The sequence below is a fragment of the Elephas maximus genome, chromosome X, assembly GCF_024166365.1.
Source record: "Elephas maximus indicus isolate mEleMax1 chromosome X, mEleMax1 primary haplotype, whole genome shotgun sequence".
NCBI lineage: Eukaryota > Metazoa > Chordata > Mammalia > Proboscidea > Elephantidae > Elephas > Elephas maximus.
This window is the reverse complement of record NC_064846.1, coordinates 8989996-9008032: the sequence shown is the minus strand read 5'-3', so window position 1 is coordinate 9008032 and position 18037 is coordinate 8989996.

The window sequence follows — 18037 nt, the reverse complement described above, 5'->3', positions numbered from 1 at the left end:
CTTCACTGGAGAATTCTACCAAGCATTCAGGGAAGAGCTTATGCCAGTACTACTCAAACTATTTCAGAACATAGAAAAGAAGCAATACTGTGGAATTCATTCTATGAAGCTAGATACCTGATACCAAAACCAGGCAAAGACACCACAAAAAAAGAAAATTACAGACCAATATCTCTCATGAGTATGTTGTTGTTGTTAGGTGCCATCGAGTCAGTTCTGACTCATAGCGACCCTATGCACAACAAAACAAAACCCTGCCTGGTCCTGAGCCATCCATACAATCATTGTTATGCTTGAGCACATTGTCGCAGTCACTGTGTCAATCCACCTCTTTTCCACTGACCCTGTACTCTGCCAAGCATGATGTCTTTCTCCAAGGACTGATCCCTCCTGACAATATGTCCAAAGTATGTAAGACACAGTCTCACCATCCTGCTTATAGGGAGCATTCTGGTTATACTTCTTCTAAGGCAGATATGTTCGTTCTTTTGGCAGTCCATGGTATATTCAATATTCTTCACCAACACCACAATTCAAAGGTGTCAATTCTTCTTTGGTCTTCCTTATTCATTGTCCAGCTTTCACATGCATATGATGCAACTGAAAATGCCATGGCTTGGGTCAGACGCACCCTAGTCTTCAGGGTGACATCTTTGCTCTTCAACACTTTAAAGAGGTCCTTTGCAGCAGATTTACCCAATGCAATGCGTCTTTTGATTTCTTGACTGCTGCTTCCATGGCTGTTGGTTGTGGATCCAAGTAAAATGAAATCTTTGACAACTTCAATCTTTTCTGTTTATCATGATGTTGCTTATATTGGTCCAGTTGTGATGATTTTTGTTTTCTTTATGTCAAGGTGTAATCCATACTGAAGGCTGTGGTCTTTGAACTTCATCAGTAACATCAGTAAGTGCTTCAAGTCCTCTTCACTTTCAGCAAACAAGGTTGTGTCATCTGCATAATGCAGGTTGTTAATGACTCTTCCTCCAATTCCAATGCCCCGTTCTTCATATAGCCCAGCTTCTCTTGTTATTTGCTCAGCCAACAGAATTCAGCATCATATCAAAAACGTAATACATCATGACCAAGTAGGATTCATATCAGGTATGCAAGGATTGTTCAACATTAGAAAGTCAATTGACATAATCCACCACATAAATAAAAGGAAAGAAAAGAATCACATGATCATCTCAATCAACACAGAAAAGGCATTCAACAAAGTCCGGCACCATTTGACAAACTCCAACACCATTCCTGATAAAAACTCTCAGTAAAATAGGTATAGAAGGGAAATTTCTCAACATAAATAAAGGGCATCTACGCAAAACAAATGTTCAACATCATTCTTAACAGAGACAGGCTGAAAACATTCCCCTTGAGAACCGGAACAAGAAATGGATGACTTTTATAACTACTCCTACATAACATTGTGCTGGAAGTCCTAGCTAGAGCAAGAAGGAAAGAAACAGAAATAAAGGGCTTCCAAATTGGTAATGAAGAAGTAAAACCATCCCTATTTGTGGATGTTATGATATTGTACATATAAAACCCAAAAGACTCCACAAGAAGACTACTGGAACTAAAAGAAAGATTCAGCAGAGCAGCAGGATAGAAGGTAAGCATTAAAAAAAAATCAGTTGGATTCCTATAGAACAATAAAGAGAATGATGAAAAGGAAATCATGAAAACAATACCATTTATAACAGCCCCTAAATAAAATAAAATAAAATACTTGGGAATAAATCTAACCAGGGATGTAAAAGACCTATACAAAGAAAACTACAAAACACTACTGCAAGAAACCTAAAGAGATCTACATAAATGGAAAAACATACCATGCTCATGGATGGGAAGAATCAACATTGTGAAAATGACAATTCTACCCAAAGAGATTTACAAATACAATGCAATCCTGATCCAAATACCAGCAACATTCTTTAAAGAGATGGAAAAACTTATCATTAAATTTATATGGAAAGGGAAGAAGACCCAGATAAGTGTAAAGCACTATTGAAGAAGAAGAATAAAATAGGAGGACTCACACTGCTTGACCTCAGAACCTACCATACAGCTACAGTAGTCAAAAGAGGCTGGTACTGGTACAATGACAGATACATCGACCAGTGGAACAGAATTGAGAACCCAGATGTAAATCCATCCACCTATGGTCACCTGATCTTCGACAAGGGCCCAAAGTCCATCAAATAGGGAAAAGATAGTCTTTATAACAAATGGTGCTGGCAAAACTGGATGTGAATCTGCAAAAAAATGAAACAGGACCCATACCTCACACCATATCCAAAAACCAATTCAAAATGGATCAAAAACCTAAATATAAAGCCAAAAACTATGAAGTTCATAGAAAAAAGATAGAATCAATATTAGAGGCCCTAATACACGGCATTAATAGGATACAAACCGCAACCAAGAACACACAAACTCCGGAAGATAAGCTTCATAATTGGGATCTCCTAAAAATTAAACTTATGCTCATCAAAAGACTTCACCAAAAGAGCAAAAAGAGAACCTACAGACTGGGAAAAATTTGGGGCTATTACAAATCAGACAAAGGTCTAATCTCTAAAATCTAAAAGAAAATCCAACACCTCTACAACAGAAAACAATCCTATTAAAAAAAGGGCAAAGGAAATGAACAGACACTTCACCAAAGAAGACATTCAAGCAGCAAACAGAAACATGAGGAAATGATGGTGATCACTAGCTATTAGAGAAATGCAAATCAAAACCACAGTGAGATACCATCTCACATGACATTACTGGCTCTAATAAAAAAAAATAACAAATGTTGGAGAGGCTGCAGGGAGATTGGAACCCTTATACACTGCTGGTGGGAATGCAAAATGATACAACCATTTTGGAAAACAATATGGTGTTTCCTAAGAAAGCTAGAAATAGAAATACCACGTGATGCACTCCCAGTAATGTATCCTAGAGAAAGGAGAGTCGTCACATGAATAGACATATACACACCCATGTACATTGCAGCATTGTTCACAATAGCAAAAAGATGGAAACAGCCTAGATGCCCATCAACAGAAGAATGGATAAACAGACTGTGGTACATACACACAGTGGAGTATTACCCAATGATAAAGAACAATGATGAATCTGTGAAGCATCTCAGGACATGGAGGAATCTGGAGGGCATAATGCTGAGTGAAATAAGTCAATCACAAAAGGACAAATATTGTATGAGACCACTACTGTAAAAACTCCTGAAAAGGTTTACACACAGAAAGAAACAATATTTGATGGTTATGAGGGAGGGGAGGGGTGGAGATGGAAAAACACTAACTAGACAACAGCTAAGTGGTAACTTTGGTGAAGGGTAAGACAGTACACAATACTGGGGAAGCCAGCACAACCTGTACAAGGGAAGGTCATGGAGGCTCCATAGACACATCCAAATTCCTTGAGACACCTAATTGCTGGGCTGAGGGCTGTGGGGACCATGGTTTTGGGGAACATCTAGCCCAATTGGTATAACATAGCTTATAAAGAAAAGGTTCTACTTTCTACTTTGGTGAGTAGTGTCTGGGGTCTTAAAAGCCTGTGAGAGGCCATCTAGGATACTCCACTGGTCTCACCCCTTCAGGATCAAGGAAGAATGAAGAAAACTAAAGCTATAAGGGAAAGATTAGACCAAAAGCTAGTGGACCACATCTACCAAGGCCTCCACCAGACTGAGTCCAGTACAAATAGACGCCAGCCAGCTACTACCACTGACTGTTCTGACAGGGATCACAATAGAGCATTCTGGACAGAGCTAGAGAAAAATGTAGAACAAAATTCTAACTCAAAAAGAAAGACTAGACTTGCTGACCTGACAGTTACTGGAGAAACCCTTGGTTTATTGCCCCTAGACACCCTTTCTGCTCAGTAATCAAGTCACTCCTGAGGTTTACCCTTCAGCTAGAGATTGGACAGGCCCATAAAACAAGATGAGACTAAAGGGGCACACCAGCCCAGGGCAAGGACTAGAAGGCAGGAGGGGACAGGAAAGCTGGTAGGTAATAGGGAACCCAAGGTTGAGAAGTGAGAGTGTTGACATGTCGTGGGGTTGTTAACCAATGGCCGAAAACAATACGTGTACTGTTAAATGAGAAACTAGTTTGTTCTATAAACCTTCATCTAAAGTACAATTAAAAAAAAAGTGAATTCGAAAAAAAAAACACAAAGATGATCTCTGGCTTAGAAACCATATGTTAATGACTATATTAGTATCAGCAACGTTGTTCTGTTGTACATAGGGTCACTATGAGTTGGAACTGACTCGACAGCACCTAAGAACAACACTTTAAAATCTATGAATACCATAATCAAGTGATTAGAAAAAAATGATTCAGCCATTTTGAGCTGAGTGCCTCCCTAGGCCCCTCAAGAATTCTATAAATCTACAATTTATATTCACTGGCTAATTCTTTTCAGAAGTAGATGGCCGAGTCCTTCTTCCTATAATGACATGTGCAAAGAGGTGGAGATAGAAAACCAAAAGGGAAGAACACGTTCAGCGTTTCTCAAGGTGAAAGAACTTAAGAAAAAAATTGAAGACTCGAGTTGCGATAGTGAAGGATTCCTTGGGGAAAATATTAACGATGCAGGAAGCATCAAAAGAAGATGGAAGGAATACACAGAGTCATTATACCAGAAAGAATTAGTCGATATTCAGCCATTTCAAGAGGTGGCATATGATCAGGAACTGATGATACTGGAGGAAGAAGTCCAAGCTGCTCTGAAGGCATCGGTGAAAAACGAGGCCCCAGGAAGTGATGGACTATCAACTGAGATGTTTCAACAAACGGATGCAGTGCTGGAAGCGCTCACACGTCTATGCCAAGAAATATGGAAGACAGCTTCCTGGTCAACTGGCTAGAAGAAATCTAAATTTATGCCAATTCCTAAGAAATGTGATCCAACCGAATGGGGACATTATAGAACAATATCATTAATATCACATGCAAGCAAAATTTTGCTGAAGATGATTCAAAAATGGCTGCAGCAGTATTATCGACAGGGAATGGCCAGAAATTCAGGCTGGTTTCAGAAAGGACGTGGTACCAGGGATATCATTGCTGATGTCAGATGGATCCTGGCTGAAAGCAGAGAATACCAGAAAGATGTTTACCTGTTTTTTATTGACTGTGCAAAGGCATTCGACTGTGTGGATCATAATACATTATGGATAACATTGTGAAGGACAGGAATTCCAGAACACTTAATTGTGCTCATGAGGAACCTTTACACAGATCAAGAGGCAGTTGTTAGTACAGAACAAGTGGATACTGAGTGGTTTAAAGTCAGGAAAGCTGTGCATCAGGGTTGTATCCTTTCACCATACCTATTCCATCTGTATGCTGAGCAAATAATCCGAGAAGCTGGACTATATGAAGAAGAACAGGGCATCAGGATTGGGGGAAGACTCATTAACAACTTGTGTTATGCAGATGACACAACCTTGGTTGCTGAAAGTGAAGAGGACTTGAAGCACTTACTAATGAAGATCAAAGGCCACAGCCTTCAATATGGATTGCACCTCAACATCAAACAAAAATCCTCACAACTGTGCCAGTAAGGAACATCATAATAAAAGGAGAAAAAATGTGAAGTTGTCAAGAATTTCACTTTACTTGGATCCACAATCAACACCCACGGAAGCAGCAGTCAAGAAATCAAAAGATGCATTGCAGTGGGCAAATCTGCTGCAAAGGACCTCTTCAAAGTGTTGAAGAGCAAAGATGTCACCCTGAAGACTAAGGTGGCCTGACCCAAGCCATGGTATTTTCAATCGCATCATATGCATGTGAAAGCTGGACAATGAATAAGGAAGACTGAAGAAGAGTTGACGCCTTTGAATTGTGGTGTTGGCAAAGAATATTGAATATACCACGGACTGCCAAAGGAACAAAGAAATCTGTCTTGGAAGAAGTACAACCAGAATGCTTCTTAGAAGCAAGGATGGCGAGACTGTGTCTCACATACTTTGGACATGTTGTCAGGAGGGATCAGTCCCTGGAGAAGGACATCATGCTTGGCAGAGTACAGGGTCAGCGGAAAAGAGGAAGACCCTCAACGAGGTGGATTGACACAGTGGCTGCAACAATGAGCTCAAGCATAACGATGATTGTAAGGATGGTGTAGGACTGGGCAGTGTTTCTTTCTGTAGCGCATAAGGTTGCTATGAGTCGGAACGGACTCGATGGCACCTAACAACAACAACAACTATTTATTTATTTCACAATTATACAATTCGACACAGTCTGGTTGTTGTTTTAGTCTGTCTCTAAGTAGTCAGTATATATTAACTGCTGTAACAAAAAAAAGCAATGCCAGAATGAGTGACTTAATAATCTATTGGAATGTGCATCACGTGGTCAATAAGGAATCAAGATTCCTTTCATTGAGTAGCTCCACTGTCTTCTAAGGCTTAAGAGGCATCCATTCTAGCCAGTTTCAAACAACGGAAGAGTGTGTGAAAGGTCACATGGGAGTTTTCAAGGTCCAGACCTGAACGTGAGGTCCATGACTTTAGTCCACATTTCATTTTCCAGAACTCAAGTCACATGGCCCCAACTTACTATGGGGAAGATGGAGGAGAAGATGGAAAATGGGGCTTGTTGTGGGCCCATGAGGAAAAAAAAGGAAACAGAATTTGATGAAAACACAGTATTTCCACTAGGATAGTCTTTTTCCAATAATTACTTTCCTTTTCCTAAGATCATCAGATACTAAAAAAAAAAAAAAAAAAACTTTCAATGGGCTCTCTTTTATATTCAAACTTATTCTTACTCTGGAAGAAAAGTTCACAGCAACATAAATTTCACCTTTAGAAACTAACAATGCCATGCTCTGTCTAGATTTTCACCTGGCAGTTTCATAGTTGAATAGAAAGCAGCATTTAGGCTTAAACAAGGTAGAAGTTATGGATGCCAAGCACTGGGAAAAATTCATCATTGACTTGACCAAACTTGTAATATGGGCTCTTGTTGGTTAGACTGTGTTGGCATATCCTGTCTGGAGGGGAGATGGGAGGGTAGAGAGGGTTGGAAGCTGGCAAAATTGTCAGGAAAGGAGAGACTGGAAGGGCTGACTCATTAGAGGGAGAGTAAGTGGGAGTGTGGAGTAGGGTGTATGTAAGCTTATATGTGACTGACTTGATTTGTAAACGTTCACTTAAAGTTCAATAAAAATTATTAAAAAAAAAAAGAAACGTGTAGAGCCGTGTTTTTTTATTCTTTTTGGTTCACTCGCAGATTGCATGGGAATTAGATGAAAACCGTGATCCCTCTCTCTAGGAACAAAATTGTGAGTAAAATTTCAAGCGATTAGCATATTCACAATTAAGAGCTGCTGCTTTAGACCATACACCAAAACACATTATGAAACAAACATTTTTTATGACCATTGCAGGTTATATGTTAAGAGGCATACTTCCTCAGACCATTACCTTATACCAGTCACTTGCTTCAAATAGGCAACATGAGGAAATTCACATTGTCAGAAGTATGATCAAAGTTTATGTGTAAACTACGTTGGCTCTAATTTGTCACTCTGATTCACAAATCTCAGTTAGTCTTTTGTAAATTAGGTTCATATTCTCTCGCAAGGCATTGTTAAATCTCACTAGACTTAATCCTAACGTAAACCAGCTCCTTTAACTTAAAAATTACCAATTAAATAATAAATTTTACTGTCAGCTATCAATATTTACTTTCCTTTGAAAGAGACAACATGTGGGAATGTAGACTTTGGAGAAGACTAAAAGAAAATGTCATAGTCATCTAGTGCTGGTATAACAGAAATACCACAAGTGGATGGCTTTAACAAAGAGAAGTTTATTTTTTCACAGTAAAGTAGGCTAGAAGTCCAAATTCAGGGTGTCAGCTCCAGGGGAAGGCTTTCTCTCTCTGTTGGCCTTCTCCTCAATGTTCCCCCGGGTTAGGAGCTTCTTCACACAGGGACCCCGGGTCCAAAAGACATACTCTGCTCCTGGCACTGCTTTCTTGGTGGTGTGAGGTCCCCATGTCTCTCTGCTCACTGCTTCTTTTATATCTCAAGAGATTGCCTCAAGACACAATCCAATCTTGTAGGCTGAGTCCTGCCTCACTAACACAACTGCCACCCGTCCTCCCTCATTAACATCATAGAGGCAGGATTTACAACATATAGGAAAATCACACAATACCGGGAATCACGACCCAGCCAAATTGATAACACACATTTTTGGGGGGACACAATTCAATCCATGACAGGAAGTATTTTTCTTCCCACTTCAGTAGTACAGGAAGTCTGTGGTTGTGCTATGGCTATTATGTTAAACAACATGAGTCCAAGTAATAATTTGGTACTAAGCATAAATAATCCATAAAGGGATTTTACAAGGTTAAATTATAAAGCCAAATTCATAAAAAATATATTTTAAAATTATGATCCAGAATTTATTTTATTTACAATTATAAAATTAGAATTTTATAATTGTAAATAAAGTAATACAAGTTGCCAAATTTTAAAAATAATTACTCTGTATATAAAAATTCTTTGCACTTAATGTTGTATTAATGCCTCTTCTTTATTGTCATATATGTTCTCCTGATTTAGTCTTAATCTTTAAAAATGAAAACAGAGAAAGAGGTTAAACGAGTCATAAGAAATGAAATACCTGTTGCTGTAGAGTCCATTCCAACTCATAGCGACCCTATAGGACGGAGTAGAACTGCCCCACAGGGTTTCCAAGGAGCACCTGGTGGATTTGAACTGCTGACCTTTTGGTTAGCAGCCGTAGCTCTTAACCACTACTCTACCAGGGTTTCCAAAAAGATGAAATGGTGAGTTATAGAGAAATAGATACAGCACAACTTATATTAGTGCTGATTAAAATAAAATCCTTAGGTATAAATCTAACCAAATATATACAGATTCTATATGAAGAAAACTACAAAGTTCTGATGAAACAAACCAAAGAAGATCTAAATATGTGGAGAAACATTCCATGGTCATGGATAGGAAGACTTAATATGGTTAACATATCAATATTTCCCTACTTGATCTCTAGATTCAGTGCAATCCCAATCTAAAATCCCAGCAAGTTATTTTGTGTATATTGACAAACTTATTCTAAAGTTTATATAGAACGTTTAAAAATTCAGAATAGTCAATAAATACCGAAGAAGAAGAATAAAATCTTATTACGAACACTACCTGAAGATATATTGAATTTGGCCTCACTTTATACAACTGGTGGAGCCCTGTGGCGTAGTGGTTAAGAGCTCAGCTGCTAACCAAAGGGTCAGCAGTTGGAATCCACCAGCTGTTCCTTGGAAACTCTATAGGACAGTTCTACTCTGTCCTATAGGGTTGCTAGGAGATGGAATTGACTCGACAGCAACAGGTTTGTTTTGGTTTTGGTCTGATATATACACATAATGATATTTAGGTCTTTTGCCTTTACTAATATTTAAAAAAAAAAATTTTTTTTTTTTTAATATTTAGTGATATGCCATCTACTTTTAAGGCTTTTTTTTTTCTTATTTGTTTTTAACTGTTTTGCCTTCTATGCTATGGTGTGAATGTGCAGCCCCACTATCTGGCAGTAATCTATGAGATGTAATGCATTTCTCTACATTTGCTAAAAAAATATGTCCATGAAAGGTATAATCTCAAGGGCATGTAAGACACAAACCTAAATAACTCTGATATAGGGTTGGCTATGATGAGAACTATATAACAAGAAGATAAAAATCAAATGGCAGTTTGATGGTAGGTGAAGACATGTGTTCTCATCTACTTTACTCATTTTTCCAAGATTTGAGCGTATGTTTTATTTATTTTTTATTAAAATATGTCTCTTTTTTTAAAACACAGTTCTTGTTTATATTATTTCTGAATCATTCTTATACAAGTTGCTTTCAAAATCTGGCATAGTTCTTTACTTTTAATTTTATATTTTAAAAAGAATAAATAAATCATTAGTGAATTTTTTCCCCTTAGTGATTAAATACATGTTTTGAACCAACTCCTTCCTTGTTATAAATGTTCTGTTTCCAACAGTACAATGACTACAGTATAACACCACAGTATATTAGTGGGTTGTACAGTAACACATTTTAAGCAATACCTCTCTAAGGTCAAGTACAGACCTTAGAATCATTACAGATGAGATCAAATAAGGTCTGAAATAACAATTGGATCCAGTTCTTGCTAGAAGCTCCACATTGAGGCTTTTCTTTGTAAGGTACAGAATCACCAGGTAGAGGATGGACCCCAAAATAAAGAAATTGCTGTCCTTCAAAGTCGTAGAATTATAAATATTCTCCATCTCAAGTTCTCTGTGCCATGCTTTCATCCTCAGACCCCATGCTCAGTGTCTAAGTATATATGTCCTGTCAGGGGAAAAAAAAAAAAAAAAGACAACACAGCTATAAGAAAACCACTGTCACCAATTTTGAATTATATAGCAAAATATGAGGATTATAAATATGATTATCTTCTTCAAACCAGGGACTGATTATATGTATTTCAACTTTTAAAATTAAAAGAAAATGAATTCAGACATTTCTTCACTTTGACTCTATAGCTCATATTTTATCAACTACAACACAGAAGATTCAATGTATCTCCCAAAACAAATTAGGACTACATAGCAAGAAAGGAGGCTACTACACTATACAATGTCCCTGCCTTCTAATAAACTGGATGTAACCAAGTTAAACAGGCTAAGTGGGTCATGAAAAAAAATGATAACTAGTATTTATTAAGTGCCAGACACTTCACTAGGTGTATTAAATACATTATTTCATTTAATCCTCAACAAAAATCCTGAGATAATTGCTACTATTTTTTACTTATTTAACATATAAGAAAACTAGTGTTTGAGAGGGTAAGAAATTTTCTCTGCTCCATCTGATTTAATAAACAATGCTCTCCAAATCTAAGACAAGAAGTAGTAGCAATGTGAATAAAGGAGTATTTGATAGTTCTGCATCAGAAACACATGGCTTCGTGTTCCAGGAGAGGGACTCTCACTGGATGAACTGTAACCAAGAGAGAAACACCCCCAAAAATTTAATATCACAAAGCACTTTTTCTTCTCCTTGGTCCAGTCAGAGAAATTAATATGTGTTCTGGAAAAGTCGTAACTACAAGAATCACTGAAGATCCCACTGAGATCTGCACTGTAAACAACACCCAAGCTTTGGAGGCAGACAGACCCAATTTCAAGTCCCAGCTCTACTCCTTACTAATTTTGTGATGTTGTACTTGATCTCTCTGAGCTGTTCTTGTTGTTAGGTTCCATTGAGTTGGTTCTGACTCATAGCGACCCTATGTGCAACAGAATGAAATACTGCCTAGTCCTGTGCCATCCTCACAATTGTTGCTATGCTTGAGCCCATCGTTGCAGCCCCTGTGTTCATTCATTTCATTGAGGGTCTTCCTCTTTTTCTCTGACCCTCTACCAAGCATGATGTCCTTCTCCACGTACTGGTCCCTTCTGGTAACATATCCAAAGTACGTGAGATGAAGTTTCATCATCTTCACTTCTAAGGAGCATTCTGGCTGTACTTCTTCCAAGACAAATTTGTTCATTCTTCTCTCAGTCCATGGTATATTCTCTGAGCTGTAAAATGGGGGAAATATGAATATCTATAGTTCTCAAATTAAATATCATACACAAGTTAAATTTTGCTGAAGATCATTCAAAAGCCACTGCAGCAGTACATCAACAGGGAGCTGCCAGAGATTCAAGCTGTATTCAGAAGAGGACATGGAACCAGGGATACCATTACTGATATCAGATGAATCCTGGCTGAAAGCAGAGAATACCAGAAAGATGTTTACTTGAGTTTTATCGACCATGCAAATGAGTTCAACTGGGTGGATCATAACAAATTATGGATAACATTGTGAAAAATGGAAATTACAAAACGCTTAAATGTGCTCATAAGAAGCTTGTACATAGATAAAGAGGCAATCATTCTGACAGAACAAGGGGATATTGCATGGTTTGAAGTTAAGAAAGGTGTGGGTCAGGGTTGTATCTTTCACCATACTTATTCAATCTGTACGCTGAGCAAATAATCCGAAAAGCTGGAATACATGAAAAAGAACGGGGCATTAGGATTGCAGGAAGACTCATTAACAACCTGCATTATGCAGATGACACAACCTTGCTTGCTGAAAATGAAGAGGACTTGAAGTTCTTGCTAATGAAGATCAAAGACCACAGTCCTCAGTATGGATTACATCTCAACACAAAGAAAACAAAAATCCCCACAACTAGACCAATAGGCAACATCATGATAAACAGGGGAAAGATTGAAGTTGTCAAGGATTTCATTTTACTTGGATCCATAATCAACATCCATGGAAGCAGCAGTCAAGAAATCAAAAGACGCATTGCGTTGGGCAAATCTGCTACAAACGACCTCTTCAAAGTGTTGAAAAGCAAAGACGTCACCTTGAAGACTAAGGTGTGCCTGACCCAAGCCAAAGTATTTTCAATCTCATCATATGTATGGGAAAGCTGGACAATGAATAAGGAAGACCAAAGAAGAACTGATGCCTTTGAATTATGGTTTTGGCGAAGAATATTGAATATACCATGGACTGCCAAAAGAACGAACAAATCTGTCTTAGAAGAAGTACAACCAGAATGCTCCTTAGACGCAAGGATGGCAAGACTTCATCTTACATACTTTGGATATGTTGTCAGGAAGGATCAGCCCCTGGAGAAGGACATCATGCTTGGCAAAGTACAGGGTCAGTGGAAAAGAGGAAGACCCTCAACGACATGCATTGACACAGTGGCAGCAGTAATGGGCTCAACCATGACAACAATTGTGAGGATGGTGCAGGACTGGGCAGCGTTTCGTTCTGTTATGCACAGGGTCCCTAAGAGTCGGAATTGACTTGACGGCACCTAACAACAAAGTAGTTCTCTAAGACTCTGTGTCCTGATCTACAAAAAATGTTGAAAGATAACTATTATTTACATTGTTGCAATATTGAAATAATGTATAAGAGGCTAGTAGTGTCGGGCATATGATGAGCACTCAAAAAATGAAGCTGTAGTTAGCCTTCAGCCTTCATATGTTTAAATTACACGCAAACTAAACATTCAATCAGTGTATATTCAGACCCTTATTCCAACTTCCCTTTGCAACTGACAAAAACATATTTCAATCTATCACACGGAGGTATATTTGAAAGCCAATATGCAGTTTGGTTTCTATGTTGTCCATCCATCCACCATCCATCCATCTCTTTAGAAGATATGTAAGGGGCATTGATTATACACTGGCCACTACGTCAATCATTAGGAATGCAGCAGTGAACAAAATGACCTAAGTTCTTGCCCTTAGGGAATTTATAATCTACTAGAAGAACCAGACACTAAATGAATAAATTTAGAATAATAGCGAAAAGTGTTATCAAGGAAAATGACATGGGTATGGAACTGGGTTTTTATGGAAGCGAATATTGTAAGCACGATCTTTGCCTTCATACGGCCAACAATCTAGCAGAGGATACATAAATTCTAAAAGTAGTTATACTACATTGTGATAAGTGCTATGATAGGAGAAATATGAAGTGCTGATGGCAGAAGATAGCAGAAACTGACCTGATCTGAAGAAAATTTGGGGTTGGCGATCAGGCAGGGAAGTTTCTCATGGTGATATTTAATGGTAGCCAGGTGAAGAAGAGGGAGAGGAATGTTCTAGATAGAGAAAAATAGGTATGCAAAGGCTGTGACTAGAGAGGCTGGTGCGTTTAAGGAACTGAACAAAGTTTGATGAGAACAGAGTTTAAAAGACAATTGCAGAAAAAAGATGAAGCTGCAGCAAGGGATATGAGGATTCTGATGAGAAAGTGATTGAACTAATGATCCGTAGAATATGGATCACCCAGGAGACTGAAAATGGAGATGAAAATTCACTAGACGTTCCAATAAAGTCAAAAGCCAGCTACAGTGGGAGTGGTTGAGTGAGAGAGCTGGAAGGATACTATATTTTCATCAGTGAACTGAATGATGGAATGTATATCAGAGGTTTTGGGTAATAAGATCAGGGTGAGGACATAGGAGTGGGAGACTGCGATGGACAGGAAGAACAGAAGATTTTTGAGAATGAAGAAATAGACAAAGGGTTTATGAACAATGAAGTCATCCAGGACCACTGACAAACTAGAGGTGGATGGGAATACTGTCAGCATTTTAAAAATTAATTTCACCTGTTCCTTTTTACTTGCTTAATGTAGTTATTAGAAAGTGTAAAACTACATATATAGTTTACCTTTATGGCTCAGATTACGTTTCTGTGGAACAGTGCTTGATCAGAGGAAGAAACAGACAATACGTTGGCTGAGTAAAATGAGACTCAAGGAGTGGGGAGATGTTGTATACATCTAAATATTTTGTTTTCATATGCCTTTACTACATCATAAAGACGAGTGGAAAGTGAAAGTGCCAATACTAGTCATAATACAATTGTGATGGAATTGACATAATTACCTGCACCAAAACTGATTAATCCTTTAACTTGAATTGGATATTTCTTGCCACTAAGACATGTTTGCAGGCAGCTCCTGAAGGAAACCAACCATTTTCTGTCATTCTGCCTATTCTTGCTTGACCCTTGACATTAGTAAGTGAGCTGAGGATTGGCCTCTCTTTCATAAGATCAATGTCTGAATTTGGGCTTAAGGAGAGCAGACCAAGCCAGCTGCATAACATGGATAAAGGAGTTATTCCCACAGTCTAGCTTAGCTTGCTAACATTCTACATTGAGGGTCAGCAATGAAGCCATAACAAATAAGAAAATGTCAATTTGCCTTCATTTGGACTGTTAAAAGCTTATCATTCCCAGAATGTAGAAAAAGAATAAAATTAAAAAACCCAAAAGAGCAAAAATGAAAAGCTGGAAATAGAGCATGTAAAAACTGTGTCTAAAAGACAAGGTATATTAATGTTGGAAATGAAAACATCTAATAAATTATTGATTGAAGAACCAGAGTTTATTTAAAAAACCCAGCCATCCAAATGCAGAGAAGGCCACAAATTCATAGAGGTTTGATAGTTTGTTACAGGTTCAGGACCTTTGCTACTGGTTCAAACTCTTGGAATGGGGCCAATGAATCTGCATTTTCACAAACTCCCTAGATGATTCTTGTTGTTTGTTAGTTGCCATCAAGTCGATTTAGATTAGGTACGCTAAAATATGAGAACCACCAAACTAATCTGAACAGCTCGTTGAAGCAATAAGGCTCTTAAGACCCAGAAAATCTCAGTGACTTACCCAAGGTCACATAGCCAAGTAAGTAGCAGAACCAGGGCTCAAACTCAGGCCTCCTAATTCCTACAGTAGGGCTCTTCCAATTGGCCCCACACTGCCTTGCTAACCCTACTTCAGGTCATGGTTTCTGTTCACAGAGTCCACATTTCACCTGACATTGCTGCTTCATGCTGAGATGTTGTAGTTGTTGTTAGGTAACGCTGAGTTGGTTCCGACTCATAGCAACCCTATACACAACAGAAAAAAAAACACTGCCTGGTCCTGAGCCATCCTTACAATCGTTGTTATGGTTGAGCTCATTGCTGCAGCCACTGTGTCAACCCACCTCATTGACGGTCTTCCTCTTTTCCGCCGACCCTGTACTCTGCCAAGCATGATGTCCTTCTCCAGGGACTGATCCCTCCTGACAACATGTCCAAAGTATGTAAGACGCAGTTTCACCATCCTTGCCTCTAAGGAGCATTCTGGCTGTACTTCTTCTAAGACAGATTTGTTCCTTCTTTTGGCGGTCCATGGTATATTCAATATTCTTCACCAACGACACAATTCAAAGGCATCAATCCTTCTTCGGTCTTCCTTATTCATTGTCCAGCTTTCACATGCATATGATGCGATCGAAAATACCATGGCTTGGGTCAGGCGCATCTTAGTCTTCAAGGTGACATCTTTGCTCTTCAACACTTTAAAAGAGGTCCTTTGCAGCAGATTTACCCAGTGCAATGTGTCTTTTGATTTCTTGACTGCGGCTTCCATGGCTGTTGATTGTGGATCCACATAAAGTGAAATCCTTGGCAACTCCAATCTTTTCTCCATTTATCATGATGTTGCTCATTGGTCCAGTTGTGAGGATTTTTGTTTTCATAATTTATGTTGAGGTGCAATCCATACTGAAGGCTGTGGTCTTGGATCTTCATTAGTAAGTGCTTCAAGTCCCGTTCACTTTCAGCAAGCAAGGTCGTGTCATCTGCATAACGCAGGTTTTTGATGAGTCTTCCTCCAATTCTGATGCCCTGTTCTTCTTCATATAGTCCAGCTTCTCAGATTATTTGCTCAGCATACAGATTGAATAGGTATGGTGAAAGAATACAACCCTGACGCACACCTTTCCTGACTTTAAACCAATCAGTGTCCCCTTGTTCTGTCCGAACAACTGCCTCTTGATCCATGTAAAGGTTACATGAGCACATGAGCATTATGAGCACAATTAAGTGTTCTGGAATTCTCATTCTTCCCAATGTTATCCACAACTTGTTAAAATCCACACAGTCAAATGCCTTTGCATAATCAATAAAACACAGGTAAACATCCTTCTGGTATTCTCTGCTTTCAGTTAGGATCCATCTGACATCAGCAATGATATCCCTGGTTCCACGTCCTCTTCTGAAACCAGCCTGAATTTCTGGCAGTTCCCCATCTATATACTGCTGCAGCCGTTTTTGAACGATCTTCAGCAAAATTTTGCTTGCGTGGGATATTAATGATGTTGTTCTATAATTTCCGCATTCAGTTGGATCACCCCCACATGTCTGTCAGTTTGTCATACTGTGGGGGCTTGCGTGTTGCTGTGATGCAGGAAGCTATGCCACCGGTATTCAGGTACCAGCAGGGTCACCCATGGAGGACAGGTTTCAGCTGAGCTTCCAGACCAAGACAGACTAGGAGGAAGGACCTGGTAGTCTACTTCTGAAAGGCATTTGCCAGTGAAAACCTTATGAATAGCAGCGGAACATTGTCTGATATAGTGCTGGAAGATGAGCCCCCCAGGTTGGAAGGCACTCAAAAGATGACTGGGGAAGAGCTGCCTCCTCAAAGTGGAGTTGACCTTAATGACGTGGATGGAGTAAAGGTTTTGGGACCTTCATTCGCTGATGTGGCACCACTCAAAATGAGAAGAAACAGCTGCAAACATCCATTAATAATTGGAACCTGGAATGTAGAAAGTACGAATCTAGGAAAATTGGAAATCGTCAAAAATGAAATGGAATGCATAAACATCAATATCCTAGGCATTAGTGAGCTGAAATGGACTGGTATTGGCCATTTGGAATCAGACAATCATATAGTCTACTAGGCTGGAATGACAACTTGAAGAAAGGTGATCATGCTGAGATAGAGATCCACAAAAAAACCATAAAGGTCTGGAATTGAAAGCCAGCGTAGAAATTATTTCCTTCAACACAGCTCTAGAATCAATTCCATCTACAGCATCCTCATAATTTTTTCTCTGCTTAAGTACCTCCAATGACAGTGAATTCACTACTTCCCGAGGCAGCCTGTTTTCAGTTTTAGAGAATTTGGCAGTTCGAATCCACAAGCTGTTCCTTGGAAACCCCATGGGGCAGTCCTACTCTGTCCTACATGGTCACTGTGAGCCAGAATCCATTTGATGGCAATGAATTTGATTATTTTGGTTTTAGACATTTGAAAGTATTCGTTTGTAATTAAAACCTGTCTTCCTGAAACTTCCATCTATTCTTTTGATTTCTTCCCTAAAAAGCCACACAAAACAAGTCACTCCTTAGCCCATGACAACCACTTGCTGTTTGAAGGTAGTTCTCAATATCCATCATCCTTTTCCCACTGTCCCCACATTAGGCTTCTCTTCCAAACATTCCTCGTGACAGTTTCCAGAATCATCATAACAGATGTCTCCGAGTGGTGAGTCACAGATCAACTTCGTTTACCTGAACAGTTAAAAAAAAAAATGTGATCAGAATTCTTCTGTAGAATCT